Source organism: Micrasema longulum, unplaced genomic scaffold (assembly GCF_059751315.1).
Source record: "Micrasema longulum isolate JH-2025_06_02 unplaced genomic scaffold, ASM5975131v1 h1tg000266l, whole genome shotgun sequence".
In the NCBI taxonomy this organism is placed as follows: domain Eukaryota; kingdom Metazoa; phylum Arthropoda; class Insecta; order Trichoptera; family Brachycentridae; genus Micrasema; species Micrasema longulum.
Window position 1 is genome coordinate 477,840 of NW_028277470.1, and position 20,364 is coordinate 498,203.

Here is a 20,364-nt window from a genome sequence, read left to right on the forward strand (position 1 = left end):
TGGCGTTTTATGTCAAATATTTAATCATTTTTTTTTACTTTCTTTTATTTGGGAAACATATTGTACATAGTTTTATATTTTATAAAATTAGACTTAATTCTAATAGACCAGTGAAGTTTTCATATTATATTAAATGGTAAAGTTATGAATTAAATATTTTTGTTTTTTTGAGTACAATAATATTAAAAGGGAAAAAACACGACTGAAAATAGTTTTAAAATTATATTAATATTAAAACCAAAGTAAAAAAATAAGTTTAAAGTATCATGTCAGTATTTACATAAGTGAATATAATATTAGAAATGAAAAAACTTTCAAAAGTAATTAAAAATTAAGAATTCAAATAAATAAGAATAAAAAACATGCTCAAACGCAAACAAACATTTTCAAAAAATATTTTTTTTACATTTTTAAGGAATTAAAAAAAAACAGCAGAAGGAGAAGCAACAACAAAAGAAATAAAACGCAATAAATTCAAGTTAATTAAAAAAAAACTTAAAAAATAATAACATAGTACAGTAAGAAAATCAATATTTTCTTTCGTATCATCACCATTTTTTTCCCGCACCTAATGGTGATTAGGACACTACATTAGTACATTAATCGCAGCGTATTTTGATATTTTTTGTTACAGAAAGGGAAGATGATCAGTCTTAAGTTTCAGGTACCAGTCCAGGGACTATAAAATATTCTAGTGTAAAAACACCCTTTAAAATAAATATTTCACGTCAACCATGCCGGGAATCGAATCCGAGATCAATTGCATGATCGGCAAACGCGCTCACCATTTCATCACGAGGCCAACGATTCTTTAATAAAGGTGGGTATGTATATATACCATACAAGCTCTGAATGTTGCAAAACTACTCCGAAGAAATTACCTACAATACAGCATGTAGTTATTCGTCTAGTCAACGATGTTTTCATTGCTCTATTAGAAAAAAACAGTAAATTTGGTTTAAAGAATCCAAATTAGAAATAATATTTTGTAATTCAGGAAATGTACACCCATATCTTTATGTGCCTAACCAAAGTAGGTAACCCAATGCACGCGCGAGATAAAGATACAGTGGTGGGTTGATATATCTAATGAGTAGGTTTTCACAATCATTTTTGATAAATTATATGTATGTACACTAAATATTAAATAATGTTAACCGTATGAAAACAAAAAATATTATCGCAGCAAATGAAATATTTGAATAAAATTACTCTTTTATTGTAATTAAATTTCTTTGAATACGAAAACACAACGTTCAAAATTAGCTCATGTTAATACAATACGTACTTGGGTGAGCTTCATTTCGACTTTTGTTTGATCTGTCTGTCAGAATGATGTCTGTCGAGTGTATGGAGTCCTAGAATAAATATTTGTAAGCCAATATCAGACCGAGTGATGTCAGCTATTGGTGTTCCGATGGAAGTAAATATGTGTGTTTGTACACACTAAACATAGTCAATACCCTCCTCACAATCTGTTTATTTACTCATACGAATGCTACGACTAATTTCACTTTGTTTAGCTTTAATTAAAACTTTGTTGGCTGAGAAATTACTTTAACTTGCATGGTTTTGGGAAATTACATTTCGTAGCGTGTGCCTTATAATTATTATCAAAAGTTTCCACCTCACGTCGTCAGGGTTGGTTGGTTGGGTGAGTATTCAACGCACAAAACATACAAAGGTACATATATTATACCTAATGTACATATCAGTACCTTTGTAGTATAATACTTGTATAAAACCCGCTACCAGAACCCCTTATCGTAAAAATTGGGATATAATAACCGAGCTAATTAAATTCATCTTTTTGTTACTGTTTTGGTCTTTTTTTTGTTTCACCGGCTTTTAAAAATTAACACCTATTATATTCACTTATTGAAAAGGTAAAATTGTGATATTTGGTAAAAAAAAAATTATTCTGGTAAAATATTTGGTAAATATGCTGATTTTTTTCAATGTTCTCATTTGATATACAATCCAAAAATCATTAGCGACCTACTTAGATCAGTTTTTATGTTTTTATTTACAACTTTTCAAATCGAAAATATCAAAAAAAAGTTGTTGGTAAAACTCCCCTCGGCAGTAAAATTTGATATTTATCTACAAACATTAGGACATAGATTCTTAAAATATTGTTATCAAAATAATTATTTTTGTGTTCATAGAAAACGAATAAAAACCCCTTCGATTTACGTATGAGCTTGTTTTTTTAAAGTTTTTTAAAGTTATTAAAATACAAACGTTTAATTACTAAATAAATAAAAAAAATGTTTACGTTAGAAAAGCAGTTTTAAAACTAGTTCTAAAGTCAAGGATAAACAAAATTCGAACGTACCCATGTCTCTCCCCTTTTGGTACTTCTACGAGTCTAGTGAATTAAATTAAGAATGATTTTATTTTTAACAATATTTAAAAAAACTCATTTTGTAGGTACGATGCTAGGCAGGAAACATTATTTTATTGATCAATTGAGAAAGAACTTATTGTTATGGAGAAATCCACATTGATAAAATGAAATTGTATGAGTACCATGAACTGTCAAGATAAATTATACAAAACTCATAACCAGAGCTTAGACACGCGATTGAGAAGTAAATGAGAAAAGTTTGTGAATAATTCAAAATATTGTGTTATCTATTAATATTTGAATGTATTTTAGTGTTTATATCGGAGTGTCAGACAACGCACGTGGAGCAAAAGCGCTTATTAAAAGTAAAAATAATCTAACACTTAGGATACAGTACGTTAATGATTACATTAAAAAAAATTTTTTTTTAAACTAATTTTTATTTTAACGAGCATATTATTAAGAATTTTTAAATGTTTTCTTTTGTATTTGAATATTTATGAATTAACTGAAATAGTTTTAACACGCTTAATTATTTTTTAACTGAGAGTCTCGGGAGTGAATTTATTTTTAAAAATATCACTGCGCTCCATAAACAACAATTGCGACTAACAAAAATAACAATTTATAATAATAACTTTATCTACTATATACAGAGTTAGGTAATAGATTTCTCAGGATCGTGTCTAGTCTGCCTTACTTGGTACAGCCTGTATTAATGGAGACCTTTTTATGCAAAATAAACAATAATATTACTACCTACTAGTTAATTAACTATACAGTTAAAAAATATTAATTTTTACCATTTATTATGTAAGAATGTTTTTGAGTAAATTTTCCGATTTTTCTCGACCTAAACCCAGTAACCAATTTTTTTAAATTTATTAAATTGAATCCGGGTCATAGTTTTACAATGTTTGGGTAACACATTGAATATTTTGGGGCCCAGAAACCTAAAACGTCTTTGGCGAATTCGGAGTTTGTAGTAGAACCCATGAGCGATCCTCTAGTTTGACTTCTGGTAGTGTGGGAGTGTACAATGTATATACGTATGTATATCACCGAATGATTTGTTGTAATCACTTAGTACGCAGATACTTACCAAATACATTTCAAAATGCATTATGCGTATATGAATGTGTATATTTTTTTCAGATAATCTGTAAAATATAAGACTATTGCAACATGAATATGAAATGTCCCACATTAAGTCAGTCTGTATTACATGGCTAACCCGTTTTGATATGGAGATTTTTTGTAAATCATGTTTAATTTCATTTTAATTTCAGTACAGAAACACAGTTATTAAAAACACAATAACATGTATAAGGTTAAAAAAATAGCTTCAGCTCTCATCTTAACAATAATTAAAGAAAAAATAAACGCATTTAAATATATTCATATTTGCATGATACCTATTATATATACTTGCATTTTGAAAATCTGAAACGCTTATAAATGTCACAACCATTTTATTTTATACGTGTTTTTAAATTGAACGAACGAATTTAATACGAAGACCACCCTCTCGGAATAAAAATTCTAATTTAATCGAGACATTTAATAATTTATCACAATAAAGATGACAACTGTATAAGTTGTCACGAATCATTTGCATTAAATTAATTCACACGATTAAATTTAATTAAACACTGGATTCTTAGCCAATCAATGAGCTGGAAACTTAGAGCTCGTTCATTTTATGTCTAAATTAAGAGCGTCTAGATCCACCCATATTTTCTCGTTAATAGTTTATAAAAGATATATAAAATAATACGATGTACATAGTATCATGTAAAAATGTAATAATATCGGCCTCGTGGAGAAGTGGTCAGCACGTTTGCTTACCATGCAAGAGGTTTCGATTCTCGACATGGTTGACATGAAATATTTATTTAAAAAAAAAGGTTTTATAAAAGTTTTTAAACTAAAATATTTAAAATTTCTTGAACTCTTACCTGAAGCCTAAGACTGATCATTTAACCTTCATGTAACAGAAATGGTCAATACACGGTGCGGTTGATGTAACCCATCCAGTGTCCTATGCATCATTCGTTGCGGAAAGGGAATGATGATGATGATGATAATAAACTGTTAAATCATCTATTTGTTTTTATAATTTATAAAAAAGACATGTAATTTAGGCCTTTTAAGCAAAATACGTATTGACTTAATAAAAAAAAAACATTTAATATAAATCGTTTTTGTCAACCATGTCAGGAATAACGCGAACAAACGCGCTGACCACTACACCACGAAGCCAGTATACATGAGTAATTGTTTTATTTTTCATTACCCGTATTTAGACACATGTCATTTTTTGCTCTATGACGTTAGAGCACTGTCTCTAAAGGCATTTTAGCTCAGCCTTTTTAAGAGTAAAAAAAGGCTTTGACGCGTAGGTACCTTTAGAATATTAAAATTTGAAAAACTAATTTTTTTTATTATTTCGTTTTGAGGGCCATTTTCAACAAGTTTTAAATAACTCAATATTAGAAAATGAAAATCAAGTTGGGGTAGAGTGGAATTCGAACCACGGACCTTTAAACCGTGAGTCCGAGACACTAGCCACGGGACGTTAACCTGAGTCTTAACCCAAAAACAACCCGAATTTGCTATTTTTAAGCAACGTTTTACTAAACAATGTTTTGAGTATGTCCAAATGCTTGCAGACTGGCTGGATTTTCTCCCTAGGGAGTTGTTCATATTTAAATTGTTGCAACAAATTGAAATGTTTTACTAGTTTAAAGCTAGGCTTGACTAGTTGCTCAACAATTTGAGTGTATAGTTGTAATTTCAAGCAGAGTACTTAAAATAAATTATGCATAACACTTCAATTCATTTTTTGTTTGCCCAATTAGCGCTTGAACAAAAAGAAACCATATTATATTTTCTTCTACGCAGTAAAGTATTGTGTGGAACTATTTATGAAGGTTCTCATTATGTCACTACGACCCAATTGTTTCTGTACAGAAACTAACACGTCGTACGGCTAAAGTCATGGCAATTTGTTTTTATGGATTATTGATGTCGGCCATTGGGACACGTTTATTGGCTATTATTGGCTATTGGAAGCAAAAACAATAAAGTACTCCGACATGAATTTTCTCACAAAAATGGACCTTTCTAGGGATACTTTTATGGCGGCACAGAACGGCGGCACTCCAAATAAAGGGAATAAACACACAAATTACACTTCAAACTATATGAATATTTTAATACTCTATGAAACCGGCAATAATTACCTACTCATGAAAAAAAAATGTATTAATTTAATTTATTTTTATAAAAATATAAGTTAATTTAGGTGAAAAGGTTTTTTATTCTAAATTTGTTGCAACAGAGGGAAAACATTTTTGAGAAGGGAATATGCAAATCTAGGCATTTATAGAGCTTATGAACTGTCGTTGGCTGGTTTAAATGACCACTTTACACACTGCGTATTACTTCACAAAAGTCAACAGATGGAAGAGTTAAGGAAATGTGGATGTTTAAACAAAAGCAGAATGGTTAATGTTACTCAACGTGTAGAGTGGCCACTTTAACCAGCCAACAACAGGGGACGAGACTTCCATACTCTCTTCTCAAAAATGTTTTCCCTCTTTTGCAGTTAATTGAGATCTGAATAACTCCCTAGGCAGGAAATCCAGCCTGTCTGCAAACATTTGGACATGCTTTAAACATTTTTCAGGTTTTTTATGGCCTTTAATCGAGCCCTAGTTCATTTTTGTATTATTTAAAAAAAAAAAAAAATTAAAAAAAAAACATTATTTCAATAGTTGAAACAGAGTGAATTACGATTTTTAAAAATTAGGTATATATTTTTTCTGGATTAACCTTTCTTTAATGCGTAAAAGAAAAGTTAACATGATTGAATAGAACGGCTCCACAATGGTTGTAATTTTTATTTTATTAAAAAGGATTGCTAATAAAAAAAATATCCATATAAGTAAATATAAAGGGGTCGGTAATAACTATCTGGTACTATATCTCATGATGAATTGTTTAAATAAATAAAAACTCGTTGGCAATCACGTGATTTCTTTGAGAATGCGTTTTTGAAACATCTAACATAACATACTTATACGTATACCTTTATTTGAAAAAAATAACAAAATACTGTTCCGTTAAATCAACTAAAAGTCGCCATTTCACTTAAAGAATATTTATTTATCAGGAACCACCCCTGTCTTTTGACTGTAGTAGACAGGAGACACCTACCCCTGTGAAAGAATGTACCCAATGGCCACAAGGCGCGCCCTTAGCGCAGTATACAACATGGCGTCTCAACCCTCCGAATGTCGGAAAAGGGTGGGGTGGTGTGACATTAATAACACTGTCTGACAACATCATAATGGCGTCATTCAAACAATCGATTATGGACGATACACCAACGTATTCTTTACGTCTATAAGTCATTCTATATTTTTTTGTTTTTGTAAGCAACAGACTCGAGCAATTTATTCTACTTATTCTAAGGCGTAGTCTATTTTGAAGTAACCAGTAGTTATTTACTTTTCGAAATACGTATTTTTGAAATGATTAAAAAACACTATAACAATACAACTGTTTTTGTGCTGAACTAAATAATTGTGTTGATTTTTTTTATACTTTAGGTTTAAAAAGGGAAAAACTAAAATCATCACTTTTTAAATATATTTTTTATTAATATAAAAAATAAAAAGTAGGCATGAAAAAACAGCTTTTAAATCTTGAACTAGCTTAAAACTTGTAACGGATATTAATTATAATATGAATGGATTATTTCTATTATTTAATAAATACACATTTAAAACAATCAAACGAAAAAATTCCTTGTGAAATATACTAAGAAACGAACAATTGTTTTTTGCAAACTTTTTTAAAACAACAGAGATGGCGAATTTTGCTACTGTACCAAATCGCTTTCAGAATTTCAGAACAAAAAAAATAAGACGGAAACGTACTACGATTCGTAAAATAATGACTTGGCTACCCGAAAACGGATGATGATATTCAAACAGTTTACTTTGGCCATTTACAGTACGGCGCGCACATACTGTACTAACGTGCAGCACTTGTAACTACGCTTAACATATAAAAGTATTTCCTTTTCAGTGTTGTTTTTATTTATTAATTAAACATCTACGGTCCCAAAAAAAAACTTATTTGGGACCGTACATAAAAATAAAACATTTTCGTGACAATACAACCTCATTGTTCATTTTCAATCATTCATTTTCATTTTCAACAGACGCACCACTTAAAACCCACTTGTACTCTAAATCATTTGAATAAATCCGTAGCACGTGACATCAAAATAAATTATTTTAATTAAATTACAAATTTAAAAGCTTCAATTCAAACTTAACAATAGCATCACCATGTAAAGCGCCCTTGAGGTATTTTATTACGAAAATGGCGCTGTATAAGTTTTCCATAATAATAATAATAATAATACAGAAATTAAATTAAATAGACCCCCTTTTCAGAAGAAAACCAATCATCAATAAATTGTATTATCCGAATGGGGTCCGTTCCCAATTGATTCGGATAGTTGGAGTTCTCCTGTATCTGTATGTCTTTGGACATTTCCCAGACTAACAATCTATAGTTGGCTGGTTTGAGTCACTTTAAACACTGCAAAATTTAGGTTGAGAAATTTAATTAATTAATATAGTATTCAAAAATAATATCGTTTATCCAATTTTTGAAGCAACAAGGTCATTTACATGATTGAATCAAAGTAAATTGTCGATATATATTATTAATACTTACATAGACAGTAAAAGGCATAAAAGTAGAAAAAAAAAATTTTTTAAGGGCACAACGCAATAATTCAGAGGTTAAAAAAAGCGATAAATGAGTCATTATTTTATAAATAAAATTTTAAATTTATGAAAATTGAAAGTATATTCAATTATATAATCATAATATAGGTACCTAAAATTATTTTGTTTATGCTGTAGGTATAATACAAATGTTAATAAAAGAAACATTATAAATTATATAATATTTATATTATTTATAGCAAAAGGTCATAAATAAACAGATTTAAAAAATAATGAGAAGAATTTTGTTTTTAACAACTTATTTTTTTACTCACCGGTTTCAAAGTTACACAAGCTTATTTTTCAAGGTATAATTTTCTTATGAATCTTGTACTATATTATTTTAACACTGTTTACTAAATAGATAAATTTATTAGCCCTGTATGTTTCGATTTAATATTTGTTAAGTACTATTAAAACAAAATAGGGTAGATTCATCAGTAAATTATACCTTAATTAAGAAGCTTGTGTAGTTTGAAACCGATTCGCCGAAAGTCGTTAAAAACAAAGTTTAAAAAAAAAAATAATAATAAATTACCACAAAGTCAGTGCTATAAATACTAATTTCATAAAAACAACCATATCACATTTTTTGTTCGGATTTTCTAAACAATGTAAACATGCATAAAATTCTATTATGAACGCGATCAAGTGTTAGCACATAATAAGCTTTCACAATAAAAGTTTTATGTTAATTCTAGTCATTAATTTAGTTTACAAGTTGTACACGTCATGAAACCGGATTTGTTACGCCGAATGGGAATTTTCGACATACCTAGACTAATACATACTCGAGTTGGTGTTGTGTATTTTATTATCTCTTTACCTCATCCAAATGGTGGCATTTGTTTCATCTCGATTGACCAATTTAAGGAAGCAGGGTGCTACAATTACTGCTACATCACTCATAAAAGGGTCGTAAAAGCGACTTCAACGACCATAAAAATGGGTACGTACCAAAACGGTAGTTGAGATGTCGTAAATTTATAAAAAAGGTCCTTCCTGCGATATCACAAGACGATTAATTGATTTTCGTAGAACATAAATCTTTCTTGACAAATAAAATGACGATAGTTCCGCTTTTTTTATTTACTGTTTTTGTGTGCCAATTATTTACTATTTATTCATTCAAAATTACACTAGTTTAAATATAAATGAACTTATTAAGGATTTTTAGGCTATGCCCGTGTCAAGCTATAATAAATAACAATAAAAATATAAAGTAAAATTAATTCGATTAAATTATAATGACATGTGATGCAATAGAACATCAATCTAGAAAAAAGGGTATAAGTAATAAATAATAAAAATCCAATGAATACAATGCAAAAAATGAAAATCAGAAATAATTTTCAAAATGTAAATTATCCAAATTAAGATTCACACGTAATTAAATAAACAAAATAATGGTATCATTAACATCAACAAAATAATAGTGGGATTAAAAATAGCAAAATAAGAGTATCATTGAAATCAACAGAAACAGAATGTACATATAAAAACATTGAAATGATAATTGAGATATGTTTTCTAGAAACTCATTCAATACTATGGTAAGAAATAGAAGTAATAAATATTATGACAAATAAAAGTACGTACTAAATTAAATAATACATAATGAAAAAACATAAAAATATCAAGATAAATAAAAAACAAATAAAAGTAAAAGTATGGAAGGAAAGCAGATATTATGTCCGGCTTGTGGTGTAGTAGAAAAATTAATCCTGATTCGATTCGATTCATTGATTTTTTTCATTTTTTAAATGTTAACTATGTTTCAAGTTTATGATATCTATTTATTTTATTTATTTATTTAACTTTTTGTACATAATGTTATTTGTACATTGGCGGGCTTATTGCCTAATGGCAATTTCTTCCAACCAACCAATGAAATAAAAGTTTTATTTTTATAATTCAAGTTACAGAACATATTCAGTAGAAAAAAAAAGATTAAAAATTAAAAAATATATAAAAATAGAAATAAACGTATTTGTTTTTAAATTACCTCAAATCAAAACTATTACTCAATGGGAAAAAGGAAAGGAGGAGAGATTAAGGAAGAGAAAGGAGATGTTTCTTCTAGTAGACAGGCGTCGTGGTGCAGTTGGTTAGACGGCTAACTGTGAGACTGGCGTCGCGGGTTCGATTCCCGCCAGTTGCAAGAAAGAAATCCAATTTTTTTTTTTTTTTAATTGGTCTGGGTGTTGTGGTGTATTTTTTCATTGCTTCCTTCCATATCCTCTCTTTCCTACCTGCTGACAAGCCTTTGAAATAGAGTCTTAGCGGGTCATTCCTTTATTTTTTTTTTTAAAATAGGGTCCGGATTGACGAAGAAAACAATTATGTGTACGAAGTTAAAACAGAACTTTGGACAAGTTTCAAAAAAAAAATTGAAAAGAACAGACAGAATTTATGTTAACACCTAACATAATAATTACATTGTGAGTGCGTCCATATTTTTCAAGACTCATACTGAAATAACCATTTTTCTTATGGGCACTTGCAAACTTCAGGACACAGGTCTGCCAACACTGAGACACAACATAGCGCTGACGACCGAAAACTATGCCTACCATTGCTACTCTCTTATTAGTTTTTGTCTTTATGGTTATGTATATACATATATTCTGTGTCCGCTCCCTAGTTGAAGCATATGGTGTCCACAAAGAGCCGCCAGACATCTCGGTCAGCCGCAAACTCCTGCAAATTCTCTCAAGTCGGGTTCGCGTCTCGTAGTTCTGACATGAACAGTCAACAGCGGACGCCGGGAAATTCAATGCCTTATAAAATAGGCAATAATGTTTACTCTAAGGTAAAATTTCTGAAGAAAGGAATTGAGTGGAGATAAATCCGTCCCGTACTGTAGTGGTTAGCGCATTAGTCTACTGTGCTTGTGTAGCTGTCTGGGGTTCAATCGATAGCTGCGTTGATGTGAAATATTTGTTTCAAAGTTGCTCAATAGCACATATACTGACGTCAAAAGCAGAAAGGCAGTTTTTTGTAAAATTTCACAAAGTGAGTTAAATATGATGTAATTCTTAGAAATAATTTATATAATAATAATAATACTTATGGATAACATATATAGCGCCATTTTCGTAATAAAATACCTCAAGGGCGCTTTACAAAGTTATTATATGAAGATACAAATCTAATTTTAACTTTTTAATTTAAGAAAAATAATGTACTTTGTCACCGCATGCTAAGAATTTATTCAAATGATTTCGAGAACATGTGAGTTTTAAGTTTCTTCCGAAACATCACTTCACTCTCACAGTTTTGGACCTCTGCTGGGAGAGCATTCCATGCCGTAGGGCCTGCGACCGCAAATGCGCGTTTGCCAAATTTAGTGCGCTGTTTGCGTAGAGGTATAATTACTTTTCCTTTTGACGTTGATGTAGCTGATCTAAGCGTAAGACGTCTGTCAGCTAGTTCATCTGGAATGCAGAGTTCCCTTAGATATTCTGGAGCAGAGTTGTGCAGTGACTTATACATAAGCCAACAGAGTTTGTATTCCACCCTCTGTGGTAAACGTAGCCCTATCCATTTGATACATAGCAATGAGGAGTAAAAAAAAACATTTCTTTACAAAAAACGATGGGTTTTTTTTTTAGCAATAACACAATATCTAGAGATCGATAAATAAAAACTCAGTGTAGATTCGACACACACAGGTTTTATGCTTTGAAAGCAATTGACATACTGTGCTTTAATTTATGATTATTTACGTATTTTTTATATTTCCATGAAGTCAATAAATAAATAGAGCCATATCTCAAAATATGACCATTGCAAATAACTCATTTTTTATTATGACGGCAGTATAGCGTAATGCTGTCGTCACTGATAACCTACCTTTCCACGTAACAAAAATGATCCAGTATGCTGATCTGATATACTGCACTAGAGTAGGCACCTATGGATGCGGATAAGTATAAAAATCTTAATTTGTTGAAACAGAGAGAGAAAATTTTTTCAAGAAATGAATATGGAAGTCTAGGCATTTACAGGGCTCATGATCTGTCATTGGCTGGTTTAAGTGGTGACTTTACACACTGTTTAACATTTGCAATTCTGCCCATTCACATTTCATCCACATTTCTTCAACTTTTTCGTCTGTTGACTTTTGTGAAGTAAAAGAGATGAACCCTTTATCATGTTGGTGAGATTCATCCGGCTGAATCATTTCACCTACTGGGCAACGCTTGAAAACTGAATGGCTACAAATATTTGGATATACTCTATACATTGTTGATTAAACTAACTCGTATAAGAAGAAGTATAAAAATTAAAACATTGTTCTCAGGCGTTGCCTAGTAGGTAAAATGGTTCAGCCGGATGAATCTCACCCACACGATAAAAATTTCATCCCCTTTTCTTCACAAAAGTCAACAGGTGAAGGAGTTGAGGAAGTGTGGATGTTTAAACAAAGGCAGAATTGTAAAGTGGTCATTTAAACCAGCTAATAACAGGTCATAAGCCCTGTAATTACCTATACTTAAATATTCCTTTCTCAATGAGGTTTTCTATCTCTGTTGCAACAAATTAAAATTCTAAAAGGGAGGAAATCCAACCTGTCTAGAAACGTTTGGACACACCCAAAACATTGTTGATAAAAATCCTTTTTTCTATTCTTATCTTTTTTCAACATTTTTTTTGCTTACTAATGCTTTAATCTAACCAGAAAAAATTCTTCAATATAAAGGATATTAGCTCTCTGTGTAAATTCACTTGAGAAAAAAGCCTTTGAAATATTTAGAACACGAAATCCCTGAAAACGCAATGGATCGATAAATCACAATACTCGTTATTTAAAACAGTTCTATTGTTCTGTGACGGAAAAAAATAGATTTATTATTCACCAAATGACTAACCGTAAATAATATTGAAAAGGCTTTTTGCCTAAATGAGCAGAAATGTGTTTTTATTCAAATTTCAACGAGGGAAAAAATCGAACCGAACCAAATCCGAGGCAAATAATAGAAGACAGTTAAATTTGACCTCGCCTTTCGTGGCAAAAACGAATTTCTATACAGAGCTTTAAGCTAATTGACAAACGGTTTTGCATTTTTTTATCAAGTTTACCCGTTCTCTTCGGAAAAAAATCAGAGCACGATAATTGCGTTATATTACACCGAAACCCCTTTTTGCTCGGCGTTTTTCTTTACAGCATGGTCACACATAACAAGCACTGTGGCAATTTCAAACCACGCACAAAAAAGCTTAGAAATAATGCTGTTGTGTTTCACCCGTTTCCTTATTTCCATATTTTTTTACATGTTCACCGGTAAGTATTTTTTTTTCGGAACCATGCCTTGTATACGGACTGACTCGAACCAAAACTGCGGATAGCCGCTGAAAATTTAAAAAATCTCTAGCGTTTGATGGTTTTTAATAAAATAAGGGTGTTCAGAGCTGCTCTGTTTTTGTGTGAAAACATATTTTGTTTCAAGTTTTATTTAAACGCAGACAAAGGCTTAAAAGGTTTTGAATTTATTTTGCGCCACAGAGTCAGATCGTTAAATAAATTACAGACTGATATCGTCCGTAATTACGAAGGACCAAAATTTAAATGATATCATTATTAAGTTTTTTACCTAACTGTCGAATATGGAATATTACGTTTGTTACCAAATTATTGGAAATTTTAAATAGAGTTTTATTTATTGTTATCTTCACAGTTAAAGTAAGCATAGAGTTTTTTTTTAAACATATTACTGATTTTTTTTGCACCACAACAGGCCGGAGCACAGAAAGTGCATTTAAAGTTGTGAATTTCAGCACAGAACACCCAAGCTATAGTGTGTACTTGCACAATATAGTGTCCATGCGGCTCGACTGTGGATGCGTCTCCCATCCAAAATCAAATATGTCCCTACAATGTCTAAATTTAAATCGCGTGTATATCTCCTCTGTCTCCTTTTATATATCCCCTTTTCGTTTTTTTTGTGTTTTCCTTTCCCCTCTGAGTACTAGTATTGATTTAAGCTAATTTATATACAAATATTGTTATTTCTATTTTTGGGCATCTTTGTTTTTTTTTCTTTTGAAAACGCATTAAAACTTTAATTTTTTAAATTACACTTTTATTTTAATAGTTCAATTATATTATTTACAAATTGTTCAATAAATAAAATAAAAAAATAAACCTTCGTATCCGGATTTTTGTAAATTTATTCAAAGGTTCAACAATTTCATGAATCAACATTCTCAGTATTTTCATTAGAAGGAATGGTAGGTACATGGGTCATAAATTATACTATATTTAATTATACTTCAAATAAATAAAGTTTTCCTTTATATACTTCTATCGTAAGATATCTATTCAAACGATTGGGGTGTTCTTGATTGCAGTAGACCCGAGTACCAGCACGTGCCTCCATAATGAGCGTTCCTTAGCAATCAAGTCAAATGGTCAACCCACACCGAGAACAAAATGGCCAGGCCTGCCCTTCGAGAGCGAAATATCCCATAAATTATATTTGTCAGCCCTTTATTATTATCGTTCATTGTCTGTTATTTGTACCGTTTGTCCATACCGGATTTCATGAAGGATTCCGCTTAGGCAAAGTCATGAATAAATTTCATGTATAAGTATATACAATATATCAAGAAGTGTAAAGATATGTGCGTGGGTGTGTACCATGTTAGTAATACTTTACTTTACAAATTTATAAAGGAGGACATAAGTTATTTTAGTCAATGAGCAAAAAAAATAATTATATGAAAAAAAATAAACAGAAATACAAGAAAAAAAAACTAATACTCATGGCTAAAAAATATACAAGAAAAGAAAAACACGATTAGAGAAGGTATGTATGGTCTATGGATTCCCGAAAAAGAAAATTAACCGGGTTGTGGTCCCGTGGCGTCACGGATTCACGGATCAGAGGTCCGAAGTTCGAACCCCACTCTACCAAACTTGATTCTCATTTTCTGATAGTGAGTTATTTACAACTCGTTGAAATAAAAGTATTGAAAAAAATCATATGAACGCAAATATTTCTTTTTTATAAAAATAAATGTAGGGATAAGTCCCCTTCGTTGTCTAATACCGCAGACGCCTACCATGCTTAATATCTTAGGTTCGATTCCTGGCAGGTTAGACATGAAATATTGGTTTGAGAGATCCTATACTACAATATTTCCAATTGCCGTTTACATTTTATAAATTATTTTTATTTATTTATGTAAATTAAGACAAGCCTAACAAAAAAAATCCCTTACTCTGTGAGGTCAAGAGCCCCGTGTTGAGTTGGAATACAACCAAATAGAAAACGGAAGCATGCGTTAACTAACTAAATTATTTTTTTTATTAAATATAAATTTAAATATACATCTGGACAGCACTAGATACGTTATATACGTAAGTATTAACTATTAAGTTGCTGTTATCATTTACAATTGACGTTTTTGTATTTAGAACCCAGCTATCTACCAACATTTTTTACCAAGGCTTTTTTTTAAATTTTGATGTCATCGAAAAAAATTTATAAGACTTATTAATTTCGGTGGTAGTGGTTTAAAAAAATCACGTTTCCGTTATGGTTTTTTTTGTCATTTTCTTATCTTAATATAATAAACTCATTTAAATATTTTCTAGCGATACATATTGCATAACTCACTATCAAATAATTCAAATGCAAATGGGGTCGATCATAACGTTATAATAGCAAAATAAATTGTACTCCTTTTCGTAGTTCCTACTTTTTCCGATTTCTGATAATAAAAATAAGATACTTAGGAATTTAATAACCTATTGTTTTGTAAATAGAAATACGAAACATGAAAAGTAATGTTCGATTAACTTTTTAAAAAATTAGACTGTAGATTCAAATTATGAAAATAATGCGAAAAATAAATATACTCAGTTTTAAGCAACAAAAATTAGACGAAATTTTTAAATTCAAAACAAAACGTGCATATTTGCTCCAGATATGATATTTGTAAGATCTATCCAGGCTTCTTTTAATTAAAGTAAATTGTAATTTTATGTAATTTCAAAATCTTTGTGAAAAAAAGTTATTTACAAATTTATTTTTACATGAAAGGAGTGTGTGAAATATTAAACTAACAACAAACAAACTATCATGCTGTTTCCCCATAAGGGTAGGCCGAGAGGATAGAACGCCATATCACATACAGTACATACTCTACATTCATACATCTTCTCATGCACGCGCTCCTATTATTTTGACTTTTGACATGTCCATCTTCAAGTATTTGTCGGATTTGGTGATGCCATGTCTTTTTCGGTCTTCCTCTATTTCTGCATCCATCAAAATTCGCATTGTAAATATTCTTAGCCGTTATTTCGCTCTCCATTCGCTCTACATGTCCAAACCAGCGCAGAGCTCCTTTCTTGATTTTGTCGATAAGGCTTATCCCAGCCTTACATATAGTACGGATCTCTACATTTGTGCATCTACTGTACATAGTTTAACCACACATTCGCCTGAGAGATTGCATTTCGACAGTATTCACCCTACTTTCATCCCTGCTTATAAGTATTACGTTTTATTAATAACATAAATGATTTTAATACTACTTGGTTATTTTTTTGGGTTCAAGTTAAGAGCTTTCTCACAATCGTCAAGTACTTATCCTCTCACGACGGTGCATAGGGCATTGTTGAATAAAATTCAGCGTATCTTGATCACCTCTAACATAAGGGTAAGGCGATCAGTTTCGATATAAATGAGCGAAATAATACAAATCATTCAATTTAACAAAATAAGATACCACAAATCTACTGCCAAGCCGTATATTGTCCTGCAAATACTCCACGACTATATAATAATCCTCCTTAAACAGCCTGTGCTTGACATCATCCTCAAAAGTCTTTGTTGACAACGCCTGAATATCATAAGGTAATTTATAATAGAATCGTATGTAGTTTGAGGAAAACGTTTTTTTTTTTAATCTCGTGGTGGACTCTGCTGTCAATGAAATTCCATCTGGACAACGTCCGCCTGGAAGACCACCCAAGAGATGGAGGAACAGTTGGACCTCATCATTTCGGAAGAACAACTAGTTTTCTATAACACAGATCTTAGGATCTCTTAAAAGGTGATTAAGAAGAAGGATCGATAAATTTAAATAAAAAATATTATATAGGTACACGCATAGAAAATGAAGGTTTAATTTAGATTATTTTTACAAAATATTTTATATAAGAAGGATAACATAAAAGCATATTAATTTATCTTTTTAATTTGAGAATTCTCTATTTCTAATGATAAAATCAGTTTGACTAAAAACAATATTTTTTGTTTCGTACATTACTTCCGAACGAACTTTTTGGCTGAGTTTGATTTAATCAGTGTTCTCGTAACAGCAATTTTGTTGATTTAATTACTAATAACTGGACCGTACTCTGATAAGAGCAGATTATTATAAACAATTCTCAGTCCCCTTCCTTGTCGCATTTTTCATTTCCTTTCAATCTGTGTTCGATTCTCGTCGTAACGGCCGTGGAGAAAATAGAAAAAATCTCGTTCGGGGTAATGACTTTTCCTACACATACTATCGCTAATAATACAGTACTCTCTTTGGAGTTTTATAGTAAATCACTATAAAGTGAAGCCATGGCGCATAAATTGGCAAACGAAACAACAACAGCGTTGGTAGAACGTCTCAGTTTTTACGTGCATTCATTTCACTGAAGATAAGTTGTTACGTATCGACATGATGTTGGAAATATACTCCAGTCTTTAACTTTACCTTTGAGGAAAAACAACTTATTCTGTTCTTAGTTTTTCCACCTGCGAAAAACTTGTCAAACATACTCGAAATCTCATAATTAGTCCGCACCAATGGCGAGAAGATTTTTGTTATTTTCGATACATAAGTTATCGCCAGTGCTGATCAGAAGCGACTCGTATTCGGTAAGTTGAATTTTTCCAATCAAAATTCTTTTATTTACACCTTATCTTAATAAAACGACCATTTCGTCAGGAGGAGCCTCATTTCTATAGGTCCGATTCAATAATGTGTAAGCTCTATGTATGAGAAAACAGGTTGTATGTATAAGTATACTGTGTGTATGTATAATCGTTTTATTATGTATGCCCAAATGTGTGCGAGATATAATGCGCACTGTTCACAGTACCACTACATACAGATTTTTAGGTTGTTAAAAGCTTTGCCCCATCGCCAATAGGCTTCGCCGCTCGACAAGGGTTTGCGTCTCGGATAAATTCTGATACTTTACGAAGAAGGATTTTTTATTCAATATCTAAACCAATTATTTAAAATATGTCTTTTCAAGATTTAGATATAATATAAATACAAGGAAGCAAAAATTAGTTATTTCCCTCGAATATATTTTTGTTATTTAATACATACTACGTTGATACTGTGATACTTCAAAAATAATATTATATTTTGTAAAACTCATATGAAATATATTTTTTTATAATTCATTTTAATGTACTTACGGGTTTTTATAACACAAAGTAAAATAAACTTTTAATTCAGCTCAGCAGAAAAATATTGAAATATTCAGCATAATTTTTTTATTTTTTTTCTATTTACGCCCAGAGGGCTTTTACATGACATATGACATCGCAACACAGGATTTTTAGACCCATGGAGTTTGGACTTATGTCTCAAGTAATATGTAATAAACTGTAATTAAGTAAATAAATTAATAAAAATTAAAAATCATTGTGTAGTTAAGAATCATCGCGTAACCACAGCAATGCCCCCGTGCCCTAATCACTACTACTCTTCAATAAAACATACGGAGTACCTTTTTTAAAAAGTTCATGCCCTATATAGTTTAATGTCGGTTCCAGGGTCTTATTGGATTCGGATATTTGGAACTAGTTATTCGTTCTCGGTATGAAAAACCGGTTCTGAATACTTTAAAGCTCCCAAGTACCATACAACCATAGAACGAAGCATAGGAGAAAGGCACAACATATTGATTTTCCTCTTCTTCTTTACGCTATCTACACTAGTGGTGCATAAGGAGTTGCATTATAACACATATTACAGGAAATCTTCACGATTTATTAAATATTAGTACTATCCTTCTTCTTCTTCTTCTTCTTCTTCTTCGAAGGCGCTACAGTCCAAGCCTCGGCCTCCTTCAACTTGTGCCTTCAAGTCTGCAATTCTTGTCACGAAGGTATTGGTAGAAAATTCGTACACTCATTGAAACATATTGATATAAAAAACTTGTCACATATTTAATGTAATTTTTTCATACTTTAACGGTGTTAAATATTATTTAGAAAATGAGTAAAAGTACATAGACATTACATTTTCTCTAACATAAGCAACTAGTCTCTGATTGACCGTTTGAAAGAGTTGATTGGCTGGTAGCACCAGTCAGGTGGTTTGAATCTGACTACCGCCATGCCAGTAAAGCTAGGGTTTCCTAGGACAGCGGTGCCCGTATTTTAACGGCCGTAGTGAACGGTGATGCAGTGGACAGCCGTCGTAAAGGTGATTAGAGAGTGGTTTCCTAGGAAAACGGTGTTAAATGGTGTTGATAACACCGTTTTCCTATAAAACCACACCTAGTCACCTTTACGACGGCTGTCCACTGCATCACCGTTCACTACGGCCGTTAAAATACGGGCACCGCTGTCCTAGGAAACCCTAGCTTAAGGAAGAACCATTTTCGTAATAATATTTATCACCGTTTAAGAATGAAAAAAATACATTAAATATGTGACAAGTTTTTTATACCTCTATGCTTCAATGAGTGTACGAACTTTCTACCAATACCTGCATGACACGTGGTAATGTATTTGCGTGTTTTTATTTGAACTTACGCCGAAACCGGTGTGATTTTCCCATTACGTGTGAGATGCGAGTAAGGGTAAAAATAAATAAAGTAAGGAATCGGGAAGAACTTATATTATTGGTTTATTACAATCAAATAAAAACAAAGGTGATGGGTGAAGGTGTGTAGTGGGTTTTGCATGTTGGTTTAATTGATGTCCTGATGAAAAGACGAGCACGTCTCGAAACCGGAAGGCATAGAAAAGTCGGTAAGCGGTTATGTACAAATATTTAATAACATTTAGTTAAATGGTTCATTAAATAAAAAATATCGAGATACGCTGCGATACGCCCTATGCACCATTTGGTTCAGAAAGGGAAAAATGATGATGATGATCAGTTAAATGTTTGACCTGAAAGTTAATGCTTTAATTTTTTTTAATTTAATGCACAAAATACACAAATTTA

The 20,364-nt window shown here is 31.3% G+C and overlaps 1 long non-coding RNA gene across 1 annotated transcript in view; it reads left to right on the forward strand.

Annotated features, from left to right (window-relative positions):
- The first annotated feature begins 17,677 nt into the window (after nucleotides 1–17,677).
- LOC148283049 (uncharacterized) overlaps nucleotides 17,678–20,364 on the forward strand; it is a 386,042-nt gene continuing 383,355 nt past the window's right edge. The window contains exon 1 of the long non-coding RNA XR_015821948.1: nucleotides 17,678–18,047. This is a non-coding gene — a long non-coding RNA (uncharacterized LOC148283049). The remainder of the gene's footprint in view (nucleotides 18,048–20,364) is intronic.